Consider the following 6,921-nt stretch of genomic DNA (forward strand, 5'->3'; position numbering starts at 1 on the left):
CCACTCTATTACTTTCCAGTTGTAAGCTCATAATGACCTCCCTTTTCCAGCCATATTTCAACGCTGACTACAAATCGCATTATTTTAAAAACTAATATTATGTGCTCTTTTTTTGTTCCATTTAGGTAAGTCAAAGCACCAAATAATGTTGGGAAACAAGATTAGGTATCTAAAACACTTGGTTATGTTTGGGGAAGGATCGTGGTCTTTGTTGTTCAACACTGACATGGTTTGAGGAAAGAGTGAGTCTTCAGTGTCAGTCTTGTGCTTTGTGAGCCATTACAAAAGATGTCGGTTTCCTGTTTTATTTTTTACATGTGACAGCCAATTCATCTGTCTGTTTTGCCTGTAACCACGCCCACCGTGATGTAACAGCGTACTGATTACGTCCTGGAAAAACTTCTACCTCACTGCAGCTAGGTGAGAAGTTACACCCATGGAAGATTTAGAGATTGTCATAACTTGCTCTTCAAGTTGGTCTTGCATTGCGACAGCGCTGTGAAGTAAGGTTGGGCTTAATCTCGCTTCGCCAAACTATCAACACGCTGCGGAGCGAAGGAGGGTCTGGCTAGTCCACACAGCATTCTGGGATGGGAGAATAACAGCTGCTGTAAAACTAGTGGACAGATAATCCAGCTAGCTGTCTGGATTTACCGTGCAGAGATCTGAGGAGCAGTTAACCATAGTCCTCAGAAATCCACCGGAGTTTAGAATGCCAACACAGAGAAAGCAAAAGGAAAGAGACATACATGCATCTGGCGGTATTTCCTGCAGCACTAGAGTAATTCCCCGAAGTGGAATGTCAAGCATATAGACTAGCTCTGGTTACACCACAGATACTTTCTGGGAAAAGAGAAAACAAACACTCTGGGTTGTTTGCATTTCTTTTAATCAATCACGATCACCTTTAAGCTTTCAGACACAGCAACATTAGTTCTGCAAAATGGTCTTGGAAAGGAACTTGTTTTAGTGGAACATTTGCACCCCGCAAAAACAAAGCCACATACAATATTAAATGAAGTTTAAAGTGTACACAATACAGTAACATGAGCTATTTAAATTAGCCCGCTGTGTGTACTTCAAGACATCCACAGTAATCCACACCAAACGGTCCCAAAACGTTCCACGTTGATAGTAAATGCTTGGTGCTTGGCTTGTCAGCCTTATCCTGGCAATGTACTTCCGTTGATCCACACTATCTGAAAGCAACTTTTATAATCTGGAAGATATAGTCTGGTAAAATATAGCAAAAGTGTGTTCAATTCAAGTGTGAATAAAGTAAAATATTGATAATAAGCTCAACAGTCAGCCTTTAAAAACCCATGTCAGTTGATCTTTAGCTGAAGCCAGTAAAGATGATGTGTTAAATGTCTAGTTTAGTTTTGTTTTGTTTATGTCAATCAATCAATCAATCACGTACCAGATACACAACATCACATACATAATATACATGGTCAAAGTTCATGCAGTGTCATCTTAAGGCGCTGACACACCAACCCAACTAGCGGCCTAGCGACTAGCAACTAGGACTCGGTGACTGGAGTCTGTTCCCTGTGTTCCGTGCCGTCGGCCTTCATTTGGCCCGATGTGAAATGTTGAATCGGAAGGCAGTTGGACTCAATAATCTGATTGGTGGAGTGCTAACCCAGAAATGATGAACGGGATGAGCATGACTGACGCCTCTCAAAATCTGACAAACATCTTTTAACCTGACCTTTGTCGATCAGAAACGAAGACCGATTCAGAAACTGCACGGCCTATTTCTTACTTAAAACGTGTTTTCAGAAACAAGTTTCGCTGAATTATTTTTTTAAAATATGAGCTCGCCATTATGGCCTGGCTTTGAAATTGAAAAGCAAGACCCACGTGACGCGTTCATCCAATCAGTTCCCCAATTTCAATTTTTGGGAGACAACACAGATTAGCGCCGCTGGCTGTTATGATGACGTATCACATCTCACACGCAGAACCTACACTCAAGTCGGCGTCGCTTTGGTGTGTTCCGAGGCCTTTTTTGACCAACTCAGGTAGTTCTTTTCTGCCGATGGTCAGCCATCGGGTTGGTGTTTCAGAGCCTCATACCAAAGCACTTGTCCTCTGTGGTCCCCCTACAGGTTGGAAGTGGAATTGTCACATTATGTCTAATTGGAACAACAGATCCGCTTCCCAATCTGGAAAACTTGCACAGTGCGGTTTTACCCTGTAACAAGTTGATGAGCCAATGAAACAATTTTGGAAACATTATTTTAAGGTACAAATGAATCTATGGTGTTGCTTTAACTCGTTTATAATCAATGCTGATGGAAAAGGTGTCGGTTGAAGCTTTTGCTCAGTACACCTATTCTTATTACTTTCTATTATATTCTTATTTGTTCTTAGGTCCCTCAGGATATTATCAATCTTATACAATGTATTATCAATTTCTGTATTTTGTATAAATATTAACACACTTACAGTATGTGCTGGAGTAAAAAAAAAAATTAACAAAACAAAATACATTCACATTCACATACACATATATACATTGCCATTTATGCCTCACTTTTATATTTTTCATCCTATTCTTTAGTATTTCTTTTTAAATCTGTAGCGTGTAACACATTTTTTCTTCCTCATCTAAAACATGTTCCCTCCTCTTTGCTGACATAAATCTTTGTTTTACATTTGTCCTAATCTTTACCTTTGTGAGCATGCAATTTCCCCTCGGTTCATACTTGCTCGCTCTAATCTGAAACTGCTCCCGGATAGACTTGTTGGCACTGTCTGTGGAGGAAGCCCCACACTTCTAAATGAGATGCTATCGGTGCCAAGAAGCGAATGCATATAGTGAAGGGTGATGAAATTGTTTAACCTGAAGCCTAAGGCACAGACAAAGACCCCACTCATTAAGCAAAGAGGGGGGAACCTCCTTGGCAACAGCTGTGTTTCCATGACATGGCCATACACAGCAGACAAGGAAGGGGAGATCAGCGATGTTAAGCAGTGGCTCCCCATAAACATTTATTTGTTCTTCCGAGGACCTCATTAAACATGGCAGACTCCTTTGGCCCGGAGCAGCCCAATTTGTCTTGACATTCCTGAGAGCGTGAGGCGAGAGGGGAGCCCAGCTTCCCTCGTAAGCAGCACACATGCAAGACAGACAGGTAAAATACCAGTTGGATGGGTGGAGAAAAAAAACTTAGGATATTATACTGCTGATGAGCAGTGTTTCAAACGTTTCTAGATTCCTGGCTTCTTTACAGTATCTGATAACTTTGTAGTCATAGGATGTTAAGATGAACAAGAGTCCTCATACATGACGTCATGTGAAGTCAATGTTTTAAGCTGTAAACATAGGGATACATCCTGTAGGCCAAAAAATATATATAAAAAGCGTTATAGGCAGCTTGGTTTGCAGTAGAGCCTCTGTAATGATTAGAACACATGTTTGCTTTAGTGTCACATGTCACACTTCACAATAATCACTAAATCATTTAGAATTCTGGCCAGATTCAGACACAGGTCATTAAGATGTCAGATGGCATTTCATTATTTATTGCCACGGACAAAGCACATTGATCACCAAGGTATTTGATCAGCAGAATGCGTGCCTGTGTTCTCAACTGTTGTCACTTGGCCAGATGTAAAATTAGCAAAGTCAAAGTAACTTTATTTATACCCGAAGGTAGATTTGGTTTACAGTGAGCGTTGAGTGGGTCAGCCTCCTTTACACACACACACACACACACACACACACACACACACACACACACACACACACGCACGCACACACACAAACAATCAGCAGCACACGGTATGATGCACGTGACAAAGAGACAACATTGCTCAGTACTAATAATAAAATACAATAAATAAATAAATCAAGAGACCAATACAAAGTTTTTAAAAAATATATTACTTATTGAATGTACTGATAGCCACTTGGACAAAGCTGTTTCTGTATTGCTTTGCTTTGCAGACTGGTACCTTGTACCAGCATGTGGATGGTAGGAGCTGAAATTCACTTAAAATCCACATTAAAGGGTGGGAGTGCTATCCTTTGTAACTATTTGGAATGCAGGGACTCTGGGTCGAGCTGTGGCTTTCCCATCAGCTTACTAGACCATTTCATACTTTGGTTCTGACAGTTCCTATTTTTAAGAGAGAGGTTCCCAAACCATAACATCAAGGAAAAAGCACAATGAAATAGGATCAAAAAGGTTGTGTCAGTTTGGCGGGAGGACAGTTTTCTCAGGCAAAACAACCTCTGGTTTTCCCTAAAAAGTCAGTTTGATGACAACAATCATTTCAAGATATTTGTAGGTTTTTATATTGGACAGAGTGGTGCTGGTCAGGGAGACTACAGTCAATCTATCAGTGGATCTTTTCTTTTTTACAGTTTGCAGGCCAGAAACACCACATTTTTCCAGCAATAAACCTGTCACGCAAACTGAGGGATAGCAAGGTAATTTATTCTTCCTGTTCCTCATTGTTTCTGCATACCTGTAGTTAAGATGCATCATGGAAAGACACTCTTTACATGTTATACAACGAGAAACATAATGCTATAACCCCATTCAGTATACCTTGAGTAATGAGTAATGACAGGGAGGTGTGCCATGGAATGAAAGAAAAACAAAGAGAAAAAACCCCTGTGTTTTCAGAAGAGTGACACTGTAGACACGGGTTTAAGTTTACCTCGACATATATAAATACAATACACTACCTTGAAATGCCAATATGTCTTAGAACATGAGCTGGTTCAACCCGTTGAATCTGGGGCAGTATTTTAACACCAAACTGGTTTTGCAGCATCTGCTCTGCTGAGTGGAAATGGGACTCATGCCCCATAGAGAATGCCTCTATACATGGTCGAGAATTTTCTGCTATGCCCATGCGTATGCCACTACTTAAAAAAACGTGGTTTGGATAAATTCAAACTAACATGTTGTTTGTTTGAATTTTTTAGACATAACTTGGGTTCACCTTTAAGAAATTAAGAACAGGTGCTTATTTACAATGACGGCCTGACACAAATTTCTCAACCGGACCAAGACCACCACTCCACAATCCTCAAGGTGGTCCTGGTCCGGTTGTTTTGATCCGCACCCGAGTGCGATGTCTGTGTTCACACCTGCCCAAACAAACCGCACCAGAGGGGGTGGACGCGCCAGGGTTCAATTCATCCGGACTAAACAAAGGCAGCTGTGAAAGTGCCCTTAATGTGTGTGTGTGTGTGTGTGTGTGGGGGGGGGGGGTTGGCAGACATATCTGCCTGAGCAAATGAAGCATGACCTTGCAGATTTGTGTGGCTTCAAGGCTAGGATTTAGTAACATTAGACTCAAACTCTCTCAACCTGGAAGTTCATGATATTTTTAATCATTTTATGTTTACATTTTATTTATGTGCTTATACACATTGTTTTGTTGGCTTTTAAGACTTTTTAATCATGTATAATTTGTTACTGTGTTACATTAACTGATTGTTGTTGGGTTTCCTTGTGTTGCCAGGCAAACCCCTTGAGTCCATCAAACACACACAGACACACACACACACACAGTTATGATTAGGACGATTAGCTGGGTGTATTATTCTTAATAAAAAAATCTGTAAGGATTTCTTTACCCATGACTGTCCATTATTATAGGAAAAAAACTAAGATTTCAAATTAGTTTTTCAGGGGCTTAAACAACACACACAGCACACACAACTACTGAATTCTCTAATTTAACATGAAGTAGACCTAGGTGAGAAAGGGGAAAGTGCTAGAAACAGCTCGACACACAGTATATAGAAGACTGTGAGGTCAATATCTGACTGCAGCTCCATGGTTACAGGCCATCACTGTCATCTAGTGGTCGACTGCAGCACTTCAGTGGCATTCAAATAAACAGCCAATTTATTTCTCTGAACTTTATTTAATCTTCCCTTCACTTGGACAGGAGCATTGTGTTAAATCCATACAAATACACTGCAATGTTATTTCTCCTTAGAAACATAATACTTGCATTTACTCTCACAGACAACGACATAGTGCACAGGAAGTGATGGTGCTCTACTCTGTTTAGGTGAACTACAGATGAATGGATTTTTGTGCAGCTACTGCCATCAGGTTTCAGTGTGGATCGACTTGACATATGTCACCAAGAACTTGCATATCTAGTACCTACCCCCTGCAGATTTCCACCTGAGAACAAATCAACACACCCAGCGTTACAGATTTGTCAAAGCGTACAAAGTAAAACTACTTGAAGGAGTAGAGAAAAGGGTCACGTTTAGCCCCGGCATAACATAGAAACACGTTGTTGTTTTTTTTAACTTAAACAGAGATGCATTAAAACCCCCTGTTGTGTAAAAGCACTCTGCCTTTTTATTAGGGTCGTTTGAGATAAACTGCGCCTCGCCTGTAAAGTGGACGAGAGCAGCAGCCAAGAGCGGGGACCAAAATCCGCTCTCAAGACGGACAGTTTCCAGCCGATTCCAGCCGCCTTAAGGCTGAACAGGAAGTCACAGAAACACTCACATCCTGTTAGGTCCAATTCCTTTGTGATGAAATGTTATCAGACCCAAATATCAGCTGGTACCCAGTCTCCAGTTATTTTTATTAAGACAGAGTAGCTGTCAGAATACTCTGTCAATCTGTTGCTGATTTCAATAGAGAGCCAAAGTTACTCCCCTTGTAGTGGACTTCATGGAACCTTCATTCGGTAAAAATATGAACGGGAGTCACCGACATGGATTACAAATATGATGTTTGTCAATTCAAAAGATAATATTTCAACCAAAGAAAGTCTCAGTTAGCCATCGGCTTGTCATGTGACAATTTATTTTGGTGTGAAACCACTCAGTGAACTCTCATCTCGCACAATATACAGTACTTGGGTATCCTTCCCTGCCTTGGAGAAAATAAAAGCTGAGATGGGCAGATTTTGAATCTTGCT

This window comes from Etheostoma cragini, chromosome 14 (genome assembly GCF_013103735.1).
Source record: "Etheostoma cragini isolate CJK2018 chromosome 14, CSU_Ecrag_1.0, whole genome shotgun sequence".
Lineage (NCBI taxonomy): Eukaryota > Metazoa > Chordata > Actinopteri > Perciformes > Percidae > Etheostoma > Etheostoma cragini.